Source organism: Bubalus kerabau, chromosome 16 (genome assembly GCF_029407905.1).
Source record: "Bubalus kerabau isolate K-KA32 ecotype Philippines breed swamp buffalo chromosome 16, PCC_UOA_SB_1v2, whole genome shotgun sequence".
Taxonomy (NCBI): Eukaryota; Metazoa; Chordata; class Mammalia; order Artiodactyla; family Bovidae; genus Bubalus; species Bubalus kerabau.
The window spans coordinates 21410169-21428041 of NC_073639.1; the positions used below are offsets into that span (position 1 = coordinate 21410169).

The window sequence follows — 17873 nt, forward strand, 5'->3', positions numbered from 1 at the left end:
AAAAGATAATCACAATACATTATCTAACAAAGGTCTTGAATTTGGAATTTCTAAGAACCTTTTAAATCAATAACAGAAAAATTCCCAATGAAATAATGGAATACTTGCACGTGTGTGTTAGTTGCTCAGTTGTATCCAACTCTTTGCAACCCCATGGACTGTAGCCCACCAGGCTCCTTTGTCCACAGAATTGTCTAGGCAAGAATACAGGAATGAATTGCTATTCCCTTCTCCAGGGGATCTTCCCAACCCAGGGATCAAACCTGGGTCTCTTGCATTGCAAGAAGATTCTTTACCGTCTGAGCCACCTGGGAAGCTGTATTGCAGGCAGATTCTTTACCACTGAGCCACTAGGGTAGCCCAATGAAATACTAGTCAACAATAAAAAGGAACAAACTGTTAATATAGATGAACCTGAACTATATTGTGCTGAGTGAAAATAGACTGATGGAAAATGTATAGACTGCTTGATTTTGTTACTATAGAGTTCTAGAAGAGACAAAACTTATCTACTGTGTAGAAATCAGATCAGTGGTTGCCTCGGGTTGATAATGGGTAGAGGGTTGACTGAGAAGGTGCTGGTGGGAGCTTACTGCTGTAATGGAAATGTTCTATAATATCTTGATTGGGATGGTGGTTGCACAGTGTATACAATTCTCAAAAGGTATCTTCTGTAATTTAAAATGTATATATTTGGATATATATTACTTTTCCTCACCAAAGCTGATTTCTTTCTTTAATGAGAATACTAGCCAGGTTTCTTTAAGGTTTGCAGTATGCCTGGTATGTTACATGTGATATTTCACTCAGTCCTCAATCCAGTGATCTAGGGATTATCAACCCCATTTTACAGATAAGGAAATCAAGGCTCAAAGAGTGTCTTGTCCAATATCACACAGCTAGTAATAGACTGAATTAAAACCTATCTTTGTACCTGGAAAATGAGTATCATAATACGTACTCTATTAAATTATTAAGATTGCTAGAACTAAGTAAAACTAAAGCACTGCCAAGACTTTCCAGATTGAAGTGACATTGGAACCACAGCCCAAAGAATGTGGTTTGGAACTTACATCTTCAACCTAACCAACTCAAATTCCTACCAAAACAAAAATATCAGCATTCTCCTTGGTACTTAAACAAGACCCAGGGTCTCATAATGTTATAGACAAAATGTCCAGGATCCAATCCGCAGTTATTCAGCTTATGAAGAACCGTGAAAATCTCACTTTATGTAAAAATAACGCAGCAACTCTGAGATGGCACAAATGTCAAAGTTGTCTTGAAAAGATTTTAACCAGCTATTTAAAAATACTTGAACAAGCAATTATGAAAACTCCTGAAACAAAAGTTATAATCTAAAGTATAAGCAACATAATAAAAGCTATAAATAAGACCCAAATGGAAACTGGGTAACTGAAAAATAAAATAACCAAAATTTAAAACTGTCTCCAAAGATCCAGTGGCAGGATGGAGATGAAAGAGAGAAGAATGAACTGGAGGGTACCTCAGTAGAAATTATCCAGCCTTCAAACAGGGAGAAAAATGGTTGAAGAAAAAAATAACAAACTCAGAATACAAGGACAACAAAAAAGACCTGGCGTTTGTGTCATCAGAATCATAGAAGTAAAGGAAAAAGAGTGTGGGGCTGAAAAACATCTGAAGACATGCTGGCTTTCCAAGTTTGGCAAAAGACAGTTTTCCAGGGGGAGGGGATGATTAGGAAAATAATGTCTAAAAGGCTTTGGGGGTGGGGCACAGTGAAAAAGACTGTTGAGAAACACTGATCTTGTCACTGGGCACCAATATCATTAACAATACACAAAGAACCTGGCAGATAGCATTTATTTCTGTGGTGTAAGAAGACTGCACCACCAATGAAATAGTCTCGCAAAAAAAAATTTTTTTTAATGCAGCCTGACCTGATCAAGCCCATAAACTAGCAATTTAACAGGAAATACAGAGAACAGAAAAATGTGTTAAATCTATTCTCTGGATAAACATCAAAATCTGATAATGGAACAAAACAGCAACAAGTCAAGAACAAATAACATGAAAAAAAAAAGTCCTTTTGTTTAACAAATAAATTGCATTGGATTAAAAAAGAATGGAAAGACTTGTAGATAAGAAGACACTTAAACTACATTTTAAAAAACAGACCCAAAAAAAGCCCCTATGGTTTATTTTGGATACACCCTTGGAAGATAAAACTATTTTTAAAATGAAGGAAAATGATTACTAATAAGTAGGATATGGTAATTCCAGAGCATTCACCTTTTTAAAATTTCAGTATCAAGCATGTATCTTGCTAGAGAATTTGAACTTAGAGGAAATCTTTAGACAAATTATCTGAAGAAGATAGCATACAAAAAGGTAACCATAATGTCACAAGCAACATGTCATTCACAAAAGATTGCAAACTGGCTAAAACAATGTTGCTGATAACTAAGATGTGTCCTCGAAATAACAGGAAAAAAATCTTGAAATGGCAAAAAGTGACCAAAAGGAACAGTACATCCAAGTGAATATAAAAAGGGTATAGAAACCTTGGCAAACTTTGTATGAAGTGAACTTTTGTTATATTGTTTCATTTGCATTACATTTTCAGTTAAAAAAATCGTTTAAAAATAGCGACAAAATTCCCTTCTGAATGAGGAAAACATTCAATAGGGACCACTGAAATTGCATAGACCCCACTCCAGTACTCTTGCCTAGAAAATCCCATGGACGGAGGAGCCTGGTAGGCTGCAGTCCATGGGGTCGCTAAGAGTCAGACACGACTGAGCGACTTCACTTTTCACTTTTCACTTTCATGCATTGGAGAAGGAAATGGCAACCCACTCCAGTGTTCTTGCTTGGAGAATCCCAGGGACGGAGGAGCTTGGTGGGCTGCCGTCTAGGCGGTCGCACAGGGTCGGACATGACTGAAGCAACTTAGCAGCAGCAGCAGCAACTGATCATAAGATGACCATTCATGTGATCTGGAATGTGCATATATTATAAACTATGTAAATAGAAGCATAAATTAAAATATTCTTCATAGAGAATGGGGAACTCCCAAATTGGAAACTATCATTTATCATTACAAGCCAAAGTATTGTGTGAGGAAGAAATGATAAATAATAAAATAGAGAAACTTCCAAAATCATTTGGATGTCCTAGTCTTACATAATCTCATCAAGCTCATAAAAACTCTGAACTTGTTTTTAGTAATTAGAGGGTTCTAAACATACTGTGGATATTTTAAAGTGAAATATGCTAAATGGAACATTTTGATAACTTTCAAGTGTAACCAGGTGTGTTCCTCATACTTTACACTCATTAATTTGCAAAATGCGTTTGATCTCATTCCTAAAAAAGAACTCACATTTTCCTTTTTACTTATTTTTTTTCTCTTGAAAGGTTATTGAATTCATTGGAGAATGAGTGTTGTCCTGAATTTGGTGAGTAAAGAATATATTCTACTTGTTGAAACTTTATTTCAAGACTAGACTTAATACTGATCTGATCTGATCTGATCTGATAGTGGTATTTGGTAAACTGTTTTCATATACTTTTCTGAAGATTATAATTTCCTAATAATAACCGATAGTTGGCTAATTTCATTCATTTGTTCAATACAGAAAAATGTAAGAAATTACCAGTGTGTTTTTAGTGTTACTCAAATAAAAGTTCAGAATTTTAGGGTCTCCATGGAATCAAGATTTGAATTTATCAACAAAAATGAAAATAGTAAGGAATGAGTCTATACAGTCTTGATGCTTATTTTTCTCTAGACTGTCTAATCAGTGTTTCCCAAAGATTGTTGCTTATAGCTCTGGTTGAAAACAATGAGCTTTTTAAATAGTTTTGTATTTTCTTGGGGCTTCCCAGGTGGTGCAGTGGTTAAGAATCTGCCTGTCAATGCAGAACATGGTTTTGTGAGTTGGGAAGATCCCCTTGAGAAGGAAATGGCAATCCATGTTAGTATTCTTACTTGAAAAATCCTATGGACAGAGGAGCCTGGTGGGCTACAATCCAAGGGGTTGCAAAGAGTCAAACATGATTGAGCAACTGAACACACACACACACCTATTCCATAATAATAGAAAAATATGAATAACACAATCCTCAATTTTCAGATATTGTTTTGAACAAAGCAAAGTTTGAAAGTGATGTTAATTGAATGGTTAGATTCAGTTCAGTTCAGTCGCTCAATCGTGTCCAACTCTGCTACCCCATGAATCGCAGCACGCCAGACCTCCCTGTCCATCACCAACTCCCGGAATTCACCTAAACTCACGTCCATCAAGTTGGTGATGCCATCCAACCATCTCATCCTCTGTCGTCCCCTTCTCCTCCTGCCCCCAATCCCTCCCAGCATCAGAGGCTTTTCCAATGAGTCAACTCTTCGCATCAGATGGCCAAAGTATTGGAGTTTCAGCCTCAGCATCAGTCCTTCCAATAAACACCCAGGACTGGTCTCCTTTAGGGTGGACTGGTTGGATCTCCTTGCAGCCCAAGGGACTCTCAAGAGTCTTCTCCAACACCACAGTTCAAAGGCATCAATTCTTTGGCACTCAGCTTTCTTCATAGTCCAACTCTCACATCCATACATGACCACTGGAAAAACCATAGCCTTGACTAGACGGACCTTTGTTGGCAAAGGAATGTCTCTGCTTTTGAATATGCTATCTAGGTTGGTCATAACTTTCCTTCCAAGAAGTAAGCGTCTTTTAATTTCATGGCTGCAGTCACCATCTGCAGTGATTTTGGAGCCCCCAAAAATAAAGTCTGACACTGTTTCCCCATCTATTTCCCATGAAGTGATGGCACCAGATGCCATGATCTTCGTTTTCTGAATGTTGAGCTTTAAGCCAACTTTTTCACTCTCCACTTTCACTTTCATCAAGAGGCTTTTTAGTTCCTCTTCACTTTCTGCCATAAGGGTGGTATCATCTGCATATCTAAGGTTATTGATATATCTCCCGGCAATCTTAACATGGCAAAAATTGCAATATTGGTATGCAAATGACTGGTTCGGAAAATCAGGTCTATCAACAGGGCAACAAGCACTGGTTTGAAGAAGAGAAAACCCGGATTCAAGATTTGACTCAAGCTGTATGTGTTCATTCAATTCTTCATATAGTCACTAGTTTAAAAGTTTAATGTTCATTAGCGCTAGCTGCTGTAGTTGTTCTTTAGTTGCTCAGTCGTGTCTGACTCTTGTGACCCCATAGGCTGTAACCTGCCAGGCTCCTCCGTCCATGGGATTTTCCAGGCAAGAATACTGGAATCAGTTGCCATTTTTTTCTTCAGGGGATATTCCCAACCCAGGAATCGAACCCGAGTCTCCTGCATTAGCAGATGGATTCTTCACCGCTGAGCCATCTGGGAAGCCCAGATGCTGTAAAGTATCCAAACTTTTGAAATTGACCCTAAGGCTAGAGGCAATGAGTCACTTTACCATACACCTCTGCTTCCTCAGATGAGAGACTGAGATAAAGTTAATTCTGTTTCTCTGCTGCTGCTGCTGCTAAGTCGCTTCAGTCGTGTCCAACTCTGTGCGACCCCATAGACGGAAGCCCACCAGGCTCCCCCGTCCCTGGGATTCTCCAGGCAAGAACACTGGAGCGGGTTGCCATTTCCTTCTCCAATGCATGAAAGTGAAAAGTGAAAGCGAAGTCACTCAGTCGTGTCCGACTCTTAGTGACCCCATAGACTACAGCCTACCAGGCTCCTCCTTCCATGGGATTTTCCAGGCAAGAGTACTGGAGTGGGGTGCCATTGCCTTCTCCATCTGTTTCTCTAATATTGTATAAACTAACGTTGAGGAATTTTTCAAGTAACACTTTTAGCAGTTGGTTCCCCATGTCTAAGAGTCAGCCTTTGATGCTTTGGTTGTGATGCTCCGTGCTGCCATAAGATCTGAAAGCTTTCCTGGGCTAGTTATCTTTGAGCCACTCCATTTGAGCTTTTATGATTTGGGGTTTCTGTGATTCTCTACACATGAATCTACCATTATCAATCATTTCATAACTGAGTACCTATTCCACTTAATTTTTATAAAACCAAGACTAATCATCAGGCTCTTGGAGCATAAAAGGGATTCAGTTTAATAAGACAAAGTGATTCTTTGAAGGGCAGAGGAGTCAGGGTGGCAAGGAAATTAGCATTTTATAAAAGAAAGCATGTGAGTTGCTAGCAAGGCTCTAAAATGCTGGGCTGCTGATAGGTTTTCTTAGTTTAGATACACAGACATAATCCTTATAGTTTTCTGTTTCCCTGGAAATCATTTACACTAAATAATCCACTTGGGAGAGTTCCTCTGTCAGACTGTGTCAGGAACTGGGATTCTACACAATTTACAAGCTTAGCCCACTTTGATTTCGTGAAGGCTGGGAGAAGATGTGAGATGTCTATGTCCAAGTCCAAGGACTGTTCCTCATGGCTCACAGCACGTGAGCTTCATGCTGATTTGCTTCCACTTCCCATTCCCGCCCAGCACCACCCCCCCAACCCCCCCGCTGCCCAGACTGGCACACACACAGAGGGCTGTTATGTGGGAAGAATGCTTAGCTCACAGATTGCTTTTAAGGCAAGTGGAAGCAAGCTCACTCTTCAGTCTTTATGAAGAGTAGAAGGCATGACCTTGTCACTTAGAGTTGTTCTCTGCAACCACACCTTCTGAAACGGCCTGGGTAATGGCCAGGCAGGGCCGTGTGCTCTTGGCAGACCATCAAGAATGGGCAGTGACACTCAGGCCCCATGGCAGACTGCCTCAAACCTCTAACCTCTTTAGTGCATGACAAATTCCTAATTTCCTTCCTCCTTCTTTATACAGTTATTTCAAGGGAAACAAACGGGACAGAGAGGACCAAATGTCTCATAAGATGATGGTGCGATGCCTGTCAGTCAAAAAGGAAGCAAACTACACTAGCTGGCATTGAAGAAACGTGAATAGATGTCAATGGCATAGTCAGAGTAAACACTTTTTTAAATGCATCATTATATTTTGTAGCTCCTCCCACCCTCTCTTTTTTGCTATGTCATCAAACTTTGCAACAATCAGAAAGCAGAATGACCCTGTCTGTAGTTTGTTTTGAAAACAAATGGTTAAAATTATTAATTGCCAGGGTAATTAGTAACACTTATCACAGTAAAAGCAGATCAAGGGTTCCTCAACTTGAAGCAGAGATTTGGCCAACCCCCTTTCTTCTTCTTCTCTAATGAGGGAAGAAAACAAGAGAATGTCTTGCTGCTAAGGGACAGGTGCTTTGCCCGTCCTCCTCAGATATGCCCTTAAAGCTGCCGAAGAAATAACTCCTCAAGTTATCGAAAGAGCTGAATAACTTGACAGAACCCAAAAGTTCCTTTCTGCTCATCCTTGATGGTAGAATTGTGAGTTCTGGCAGACTGAAGTAGGTTTTTTGTATGTACCACATGAAGCAAGGTTATGAGAAAATAGGATGTAAATTTCATTTGGGGAGAAAATTGATACACCCTTCAAAGGCATCCTGGAGTTCTTTCTTCTCACAGGAGTTTCTTCAGAGGCAAGTGCTATGGATCTTTCTGTTTCAGGGCGTTCATTTCACTTAGGGCATTGTTTCTCTCACTTAAAGAGTTTTATTTCAAAATTAGTTTTCATATGTTTTCTAACAAGCATCACTGGTCACAATCCAACTCAGCATTTTAACATTTCTGGCACGTGTCTCTGCGGTTTAGTTTTGGATTTTATGTAAAAGGTACATAATCTACTCTTAATGTCACCTCAGCAAAATGTCATCAACTTTAAAAAGCCACTGACTTGGCCATGCTGTAAGTGACCACCTGCAGACATGGGAATTCGCTTGGTGGCCTGTGGGTACTAAGAGTATCTGAACAGAAAGCCTTCTATACCTGATTCCTTAAATTCCTTGAGGAAGAACCAGCTGATTTTCTTAATTCGCATAACCCAATTGCCAGCACAGTGCCTCATACATGTCTGTAAATATTGGTTGAATAAGCAAATGAATGAACCTTCTGTTCTGGGTCCTTCCTTTTTCTATCTCATGAAAAGCAGATGTGTCTGTGCTGCAATAGAGGATGACACAGTATTTCCACAGTGTCTTTTCACTTCAGAGCTCCCATGACTTTCTACCAAATTACCTCCCTGCCTCTTAACACATCCCAGTGGGAAGGGAAAAAAGCCAGTCATTTTCTTTATGGTCCAAGTCATGGCCCTTCACACTTACAGAATATTAGGCACATATGATCCATCACTTATAGCGACAACTGGGGTCACCTCATCATAACTTATGTCTCTGGCAGCTGTTGGGAGATCAGAATACACTAAAAGACAACATGACCAACATTTGGAGCCATAGAGAGGGACATGCTAGTGACTTGATGCCATTTATTCTCTTTGAGATGGTACACTGGTGACCTCTAGTGGTAAAATTGATTCAAGATCAGTTCTATTTCACCACAAAAAATGTTTATTTCAATCCTCCTGTTCTCCTTTCATTTAGTAGCATTTTCTACTTGTAGGATGACCTTAGATACGCACAATGATTTATGTGTAGCTGCTCATACCCAAACATTATTTTTTCATTTCATAAACTCAACTTTTGAGCTGGAAGAGTTCTCAGAAGAAGTTGCCTGTTTTATTTCATTATCTGCAGAAAATGAAACCTAGAAAAATAAAATGACTTGCCTGAAGTCTCCCCTCAGGGGTGGATCTAAAAGTCTACTGAGTCTAAGGCTCTTTCCAGACTTCAGAGGACTGCAGCCCAGCTGACATCCTCCTGCAGCAGCCTCGGGGGTTTTCAAGGGCAAACTGCCCGTCCAACCCCCTGCCTCCTGAATCTCTCAGTCACAAAACAGTGAACAAACAAAATGACTGTTGCCTTACAACATTAAGTTTTCAGATATGTTGTACAGCAATAATAATCAAAACAAAGAATTTATTTAGAAATTTTTGAGTTATAAAAAATACTGAATGAAAAATACAAAATAATGAACACTTGTCAAGTATGAATTAATCTTTTATTAAATATCAGCTATAAAAAAATCAAAGAGCTCTCAGACCAAATGAATACATATTCTAATTGACAGAAATAAGTTTTCCTTCCTCCATTAGACTGCACATTTTAAAGATATGTACCTGTTTAAACCATGAGCCCAAAAGAAGACATATGTGTTCTGTACCCTATAAAAATAAATAAGTGAATCTCAATCAAAAAGTATGCTTTGAACTGCTAATGTGTTGGTCACTTAGAATATAGAAGTCTCTCAAAGAGTTTATAATCTAGTTGTAAGACACATCGAACCAATTATTAGTTGGTTTCAAAATATCCCCTCTAAATACTTGCTAATTAGTAAAAGAAGGAGGAAGACACCACTGTAAGCAAGGGATCAAAGTGAACCTCACTGGTAAAGGGATAAGTAGAGAGTATGTACCACCTGGTGCAATGAGCAAAACACAGTATCACTTCCACTATTGCCAAGTGTATCAATGTTGAGGACCCCTTTACAAAATAACTGCCCTATAATCTTTCAACGCATCAGGGTTACAAAAGTCAAGTAAAGACTGAGGAATTGTTCCAGACTGAAGGAGGCTAAAGCGACATGACAACTAAATGCAATGTATGATTCTAACTGGATGCTTTTACTGTCATAAATATAATCAAGAGAACTGGCAAGACTTAAATGCACTTTGAAGATGAGGTGATAGTAATGTACAAATGTCATTCCCCTGACTTTGTTGGTTGTACTGTGATTATGAAGGAGAGAGGCCTTGAGGGTCCTTGTTTGTGGGAAATGCATACTAAAGTATCCGGGGAGGATGGGGCATTAGATTGGCAGCTTACTCTCAAATAGTTCAGGAGAAAGGATCCTTCTCCATGGACTTTCAAATTTTGGTACTTGAGATTATTTCATAATAAAAGTAAAACTTAAATAAGATATGACTCTGCTGAAGGGTGGGCTTCCCTGGTGGCTCAATGGTAAAGAATCCACCTCCCAGTGCAGGAGATGTGGGTTTAATCCCTGGGTCAGGAAGATTCCCCTGAAGAAGGAAACGGCAACCCACTCCAGTATTCTTGCCTGGGAAATCCCATGGACAGAGGAGCCTGGCGGGAGTCCATGGGGTCGCAAAGAGTCAGACAGGACTGAGCAACTAAACAACAAGTGCGGAAGGGTAGTGTTTACAGTTTAGGCCTTATCTCCCCTGCTCCCCACCCTCTGTGCCTAGCATGTCCTATAGCCAAATCTACCACTTGCTACATTGTATTTTACTAAGGCAACTGATTGCATGCATCACTAAAAAGGCAGAAGGCAGTAGTGATATTTTGATAGGTGCCCTTAATCCTAGAATCTGAGCAAACTCCAGGAGACAGTGAAGGACAAGGGAAGCCTGACGTGCTGCAGCCCACGGGGTCACAAAGAGTCGGACACAACTGAGCAACTGAACAGTGACAGTCCGAGCACTGGTGCTTTCACATACTTCTCAAAATCAGCACTCCTGTTAGGATTTGTGTTTCACTTCCATATATCAGAAGAACCTTTTAATTTTATCATTAAGAAAAAAATATTGCATAAAGAGAACATGAAAATGTAATGCTCATAGTCTCTTCACACTACTAAATACATTTTCCCGAGTTTTTCTTCCATCCCAGTCCATATACATAAATTACTTTCACATGGTTATGATCACAACTTGGGTGCAATTTTATACTCTCTTGCCTGAACATACTGCGGTATTGTTAGCAAGCCTCAGGGGTGCTTCTTGCCCTCTGATTCCATGATTACATTTTGAAACACTGACCTCATAACATAACTAGGGGGCCATATTTCATTGTCCAGCACCTGAACTCCTTACTGTTTCCATCTTGTCAGGATAGTGCAGTTATGCTATCTGGTAATCTGTGTCCTGATGCGTTGTCATTTAATGAAGGCTTTGAAGTCACTCAGACCTGACTGCTCACCCAGTTCTGTTTTATATTAAGTTGGCCAAAACAGTTGGTTCAATTTCCCCATAAGATGGGTCAGAAAAACCTGAACGAACTTTTTGGCCAACCCAACACAAATTCCTAAACCTTTCTCAGTCCGAGTCTTCAATCTAAAAAAACAGACGTAATAATATCTATTAATATAATATCCATTAATATAATAATATCTGTTACACTATTTGTGAGAATGAAATAAGACAGTGAATGTGAAATTCTTAGCACAGTGCCAGGAATGTGTTAAAGTCTCAATAAATTTTATTATCATTTATTGAAGGATACATGACAAAATGTGGGCCTACTCCAAATACTTAATTTTGTGACTCTCCTAGTTTAATTGTGATGGATGGTGAGTTATTTTTTAGATGACATCACATATCCAAAAGTTCACTAGTATTTCTAAAGAAACCAACTGATTTTCTCAGTTTCTCCAGAATGGAGAACCTATGGGAAAACTAAAGCGACAACTGACTGATGATCTTTCTCCAATGTCTGCTTTAGTTTTTCTGCATCCGTTCCGTTCAGTTCAGTCGCTCAGTCGTGTCCGACTCTTTGCGACCCCATGAATCACAGCACACCAGGCCTCCCTGTCCATCACCATCTCCCAGAGTTCACTCAAGCTCACGTCCATCGAGTCGGTGATGCCATCCAGCCATCTCATCCTCTGTCGTCCCCTTCTCCTCCTGCCCCCAATCCCTGCCAGCATCAGAGTCTTTTCCAATGAGTCAACTCTTCGCATGAGGTGGCCAAAGTACTCGATTTTCAGCTTTAGCATCATTCCTTCCAAAGAACACTCAGGGCCGATCTCCTTTAGAATGGACTGGTTGGATCTCCTTGCAGTCCAAGGGACTCTCAAGAGTCTTCTCCAACACCACAGTTCAAAAGCATCAGTTCTTCGGTGCTCAGCCTTCTTCACAGTCCAACTCTCACATCCATACATGACTACTGGAAAAACCATAGCCCTGACTATAGACTGACCTTTTTTGGCAAAGTAATGTCTCTGCTTTTGAATATGCTATCTAGGTTGGTCATAACTTTTCTTCCAAGGAGTAAGTGTCTTTTAATTTCATGGCTGCAATCACCACCTGCAGTGATTTTGGAGCCCCAAAAGATAAAGTCTGACACTGTTTCCCCTGTTTCCCCATCTATTTCCCATGAAGTGATGGCACCAGATGCCATAATCTTCGTTTTCTGAATGTTGAGCTTTAACCCAACTTTTTCACTCTCCACTTTCACTTTCATCAAGAGGCTTTTTAGTTCCTCTTCATTTTCTGCCATAAGGGTGGTATCATCTGCCTATCTGAGGTTATTGATATTTCTCCCAGCAATCTTGATTCCAGCTTGTGCTTCTTCCAGCCCAGCGTTTCTCATGATGTACTCTGCGTATAAGTTTAAATAAACAGGGTGACAATATACAGCCTTGACCTACTCCTTTTCCTATTTGGAACCAGTCTGTTGTTCCATGTCCAGTTCTAACTGTTGCTTCCTGACCTGCATATAGGTTTCTCAAGAGGCAGGTCAGGTAGTCTGGTATTCCCATCTCTTTCAGAATTTTCTACAGTCTGCATAGTACCCCTCAAAAAAAGTTTTTAAAAAGCCCTTAAAAATGGAGAATGATAGAAGTATTGCGCACAGTTTGCTTTCTAAAGATAACTAGTTCGCTGTGAATTTGCCTAACTTCTTTTATGTCAAATGATTACATACTATGGAAAAAGGATAATGTCTCAACTTAACAAAATGAACCAATAAAAGAGTTACTGCTTTCTTAGCAGAAAAATTCTACAAAATATATACTTTGGGAAATTCCTTGAAATATAGGTAATTGTGTATTTGATGATCACTAAGTATTTCACAGAAAGGCACTGGCTGAGAAATTCAGTCTGCTGAATTATAACTGCCAACTGTTCAGCTGCTCAAATTATACATCAACTATGTTTTATTTAACATAAACATAGAAATTCTGTTCTTACAGTATTTTAAAGCAGAAGGGCTAGGAGTCCACTGTACATTGAGGATCACTGTCCTGGCACAAAGCTCAGGCCATTTAAAATACTAAAATTAAAAAAGGTAAGGAACATTGTTGAAAAAAATCTCTTAAATACTTCTATAAACAAATCTTTCTGAATAGTTATTATAACCTTGGAAAAACGCACTAACCTTGCCACCAGCAATGCAAATGAAGGCTCAATATTCACACAGATGGGCAAGTAAGAGTTGTCTTTTGTCTGTTGGGAAAAGGGAGTGAAGATTCTCAGAATGGATAAGAAAGGACGAATGTGTCTTAAAATGCAAGCTTTCCCCAACAGTTTTTAGAGCGTCATGGTACCAGCAAGGAGAAAACCACGCATATGCACAACCAAAATCATTAAGCTGACAATGAAATACATGTGTGAAAAAACAGGGAAACAATGATTAAATGGGGAAGCAAGCCAGGAAGGGCTAAAAAGAGGCTACTATTGGCTGTGAGCATCCCTGGGAGGCTGGTGGACAGAGGACCCAGGTCATTCTTACAGAAAGGCAGCGAGGGAGGCTCTCTGTTCTCCTGCACCATTCATGTGGGCTGCCACTGAGTCCCTTCTGTTTCCAGTGTCAAGTCCAAGGATGAGAAAGAAGGCTGAAGCCTATCTGTGAAAACACAACATGTCTTTCTGAAACAGCTTTTCCAATAACTGATTCTGTGATTGGAGTACATACTATTTCCTGTAGGGTCACTGAGAGCTTTGGGATCATTCAAAAATTCTATTGCCAAGTGTTGATGAACACAGCTAAAGCTGGTCCCTCCAGTCTGCCCTGTTCTTTTAGAGTTAGCCTCCTTCTCTCTGTACTCCAGATTCTCTTTTCTCAGGATCTCTCAGAGGAACTCCAAGGGCCTCTAAGGAAACCAGGCTCTGACCCTCAAATTCTGAACAGATCAGGCAGGCTGGAGGCCTGTGAGGCAAAGTGGTCCAAAGCTCATCCAGTCTAACTGGGGCCTTTGTGATATGAATGTCTACATAAGGAAAATAGCCACATAGGCCCCCTTCTCAGCAGGAAAAGGACCTAGGGAAGGGCAGCATCTCTTTAACTCATGAGCTCAGGTAAATAAAATTCATCCTTGATCTTTTGAATCTCATCTGGATTTTTCTCTAGGAAATAGAAATTAGCACAATTATGAAGGATTTCATATAAAATTAACATTCTTTCCCCCTTTTTTGTTGTTCATCTAATAAAAGGGCTTCCCTGGTGGCTCAGCAGTAAAGAAGCCACCTGCCAATGCAGAAGATTTGAGTTCGATCCCTGGGTCAGGAAGATCCCTGGAGAAGGGAATGGCAACCCACTCCAGTATTGTTGCCTGGAGAATTCCATGGACAGAAGGGCCTGGCAGGCTACAGTCCATGAGGTCGCAAGAGTCAGACACAACTTAGTGACTAAATCACTGCAATCTAATCTAAGAAAAAACACATTGCTGATGCAGGGCAGTTGATGGGTGGTTTTGTCTTTTAAAGTAATAGTCAAAATACTACTTGTGTTTTAGTAAGAAAATTAGAAAATATTCTAGATTACTGAAAATATTTAGATAGTGTCCTAATATTCCATTTCTTAAGCTTGTTTATTAAAACTAGGTTTTGCATTATGCTAGATTATTACAGTTAAGTAGATTTCCTCTGATGGAAGATTTTTTTCACAGAAAGAGCACTTACGATTTCTAGCAATACATTAGTGATCCCAGAGTCATAGCATTCTCAGAAACTACTGAGAAGCAAAATTAATCTCCTTTTTCTTATTAAATCTCTTCTGCTGAGTCTCTAGGGCATTTTACTGGGCCAGAGAGGTATTTTTAATGTCACTATCTATATTATACTCAGCTTGCAGGAAATGAGACTTCACTCAGCCAATGTCATTATCTCTACTCATACGGATCCCAAATGCCAATTAAGATTTGCTGAAACTTTCTGCCATCGTTGGTACAATGAACACCCTCGTTCAAATCCACAAGAAACATTTCTACTGTACTAGAGATGATCTCTCTTGACATCTCTAAGGATGTCTGAATAATCTTTTAATATTCATGGCCAAATTGGTGGACGGTGTAAACTGAGGCGACATGGGGAGCATATCCAGACCAGCACAAGTGACCAACCCTCTCCTCATCCTTGTGTGCCTACGTAAGGATGCCTCCACTCTGAGACTCTCACCAGCACCAGATCCTCCCATGAGGTCCAGTGTAACCCAGTCGAGCCATTACCAGCAGGGTAGGGGACCTTGGAAAACTACTGGCTGCAAACACTGGCTCCATTCACCATCAGAAAAAGGCCTGCTCCCTTGTCTCAGGCAAGATTCCTGCTATGGCTCAGTGTGTCTCCCAGCTGGGTAGCCACGAGTCTGTTTCCATCTTTAGCCTGCATTATAATGGAGGGTGAGATGAAAAGGAATACAGGCCCTTGATACCTTTTACTTGGAGTGCTAACTAATGCAGGGCCTCATGTCTGATCTGCTGCATGGCTGAGGGGATGGCAGATGGCCTTCAGAAAGCTTTTCAAACCCACCCTCCTTTCAGCAGGGCATGAGGCAGGTATTGTTACATTTTCTGTATGGTGGTAGAAAGCAGCACCAAATAAAAGCACACAACAATTGTGCCACTTCTCTGGGAAGCTTATTACCACTTTACAATGAAGGCTAATTGGCTGATGCCAAAAGCAGACGCAGAAGCAGCTTTGAATATCATCCAGGAGAGTTTTAGCGAGCAGAGTCAGGAAGGAGGCTGAGCCATAAAAGAGGACGGCGTTGAGAAGAACATTGGCAGGGAAAAGGTGAGGGCCAGGATGAAGACGAAAAAGAAGAGCTGTCTTATTTGTATCAGAAAAGAATCATGCTCTTGTTAAAAGAGTTTGTTCATCCACACCTCCCCCTTCTACCACAAGCCTCTTTATCAGGAGGACGTCAACAGTCAGTCCTGGCTTATAGAGCAGTGGCCACAGGATGCTGCTGTTACCATGACAACCAATGTGAACAAATCTTGGAGCCTTTCAAGAAACTTGTGGGTGATCTCCTTGAAGTGGGCAAAGGAGGAACTAAAACATACTGAACACTTACTGTAAACCAGACTGTTTCAGGAAACTTCCTTTATTATTTCATTTAATCTTCAAAACAATTCTGAGACATATTGTTAGGATCATTTCACAGCTGAGGAAACTGAGGCTCAGGGATGTTAAATAACTCGCTCAAAGTCCAACGGACTCAAACCCAGGCATTTCTGACTCCCAAGTTCAAGCCCTTTCTGCCATGCTACTCTGAGCTGATTCTCCAAATAGCCAGGTCCTGTCTACTATCTGGTATGTGATGGTAGTGGTCAAAAAATGTTTTCTGAAAGCAGAACTAAACTGGCCTGGAAGTGGAGATAGGAAAGAAATGATTTAAGAAAGAAATGATTTAAGAAAGTTGACCCTAGGAGTCGATTCTTGGCTAGGGGCCTTCATCCCAGTGTACACAGAAACTCAATCAAAATTATTTGGCAAAAATGTTTTGAGCATCTATTAGGTACCAGACATTGGGTTAGGTGCCAGAAATACACAGTTTAAAACCCAGGTTCCATCTTTTAGCAGCTCACAGTCTCTTGGCAGAGGGTAGAGGGGCTCGTATACATACAAGCTCGTAAAATATGCTATGAAAAAATGTAAGCTTGGAGTTTTCAGGAAGGAGAAAGGAAACCTTAATCAGTATGGGAAGGTCAAGGAAGGCTTCCTGGAGAAAGTGATGCCTGGGTGGGTTCTTAAAGAATAAACAGGAATTAGCCAGGCAAGAAAGGGTGAGTGGTATTATTCCAGGCAAAGAGCAGTGCGAGCAAAGTCCAGAGGCATGAAATAGACAACGTGTCCATAGGACATTAAGTGTTTCCTACTGAGCTGAAGCCATGTGGCAGGAAATGACACTGAAGAGATAGGCAGAGCCAGGAAGAGGGAGACTTTAAATGCCACGTTAAGTGTTTTGAACTTCATCCAGCAGGGGATGCAAGGCATCGATCGGTCTTTGCAGGGAGAGGGAGTGATATGGTCAGTGTGGAGGAGAGATTTGAAGGGATAAGAACTGAAATAGGAAGAACAGTTGGGCAGTTGATGCTGTGGTTTATGTGGGAGATAATGGGGCCTAATCAGGGAAGTGGTGATAGGGGTAGAGAAGGCCAGATTGATTTGAGAAACATTTTCAAGGTCAAGTCAACAGGAATAAGCAATTTGATTGGGTTTTGAGAAATAAAAATGGGACAATGGCATGTGAATTTCTTGCTTAAGGAACCAGGTGGATGATGGGACCATTCATTAAAATTATGAATCAGGAGTGGGAACAGATTAGGGGATGCCCATGGGATAAGATGAGATCATTTGACAACTGGGACATAGCTAGGTATTTAGCAAGCAGTTTGATTATGAATCAGAAGCTCAAAAGAGATAAATCATAAAGATTTGAGAAGTCTGAAAATAGATTCTTCTGCGGTCACTTCTGTTCTGAAGATGTGTTTTATTTGGACTTCCATGATATTGTTTTTAAAATCAGGATTAGGTGGAAAACATGGAAGAATCAGGAAGTTGCCCATCCCCCCCAAAACAGAATCTGTATTTTGGGTGTCTCTTGAAAATTCTGCTTTTTTTGCATTTCTGTTCTTTCATGACAATAGTCAGCTAGAAGCAGGAAGAAGCGGGGCTCTCTGAGGAGGGCACATGCTCTGCAAAAGCCTGTCCTCACCTGGCTGGGCCCCTGGCTCAGGGCTCAGCATTGTCTGCTATCTCATCATCACTATCGCTGTTGCCTTTCTTCCAGTAGAGTTAAGAGAAAAGGAAACTTTTCTTGTTCTCTTATCCTAGTTAAATGTAGAAAATTAAATCTAGTCCAAGAGGACTGTGTTTCAAGAAAAAAGGTGTTGAGAAATGAATA

The 17873-nt window shown here is 40.4% G+C and overlaps 1 long non-coding RNA gene across 1 annotated transcript in view; it reads left to right on the forward strand.

The window, feature by feature from the left end:
* Nucleotides 1–17873, forward strand: part of LOC129630207 (uncharacterized) — a 35500-nt gene that overhangs the window by 4820 nt on the left and 12807 nt on the right. The window contains exon 2 of the long non-coding RNA XR_008703597.1: nucleotides 3403–3443. This is a non-coding gene — a long non-coding RNA (uncharacterized LOC129630207). The remainder of the gene's footprint in view (nucleotides 1–3402; nucleotides 3444–17873) is intronic.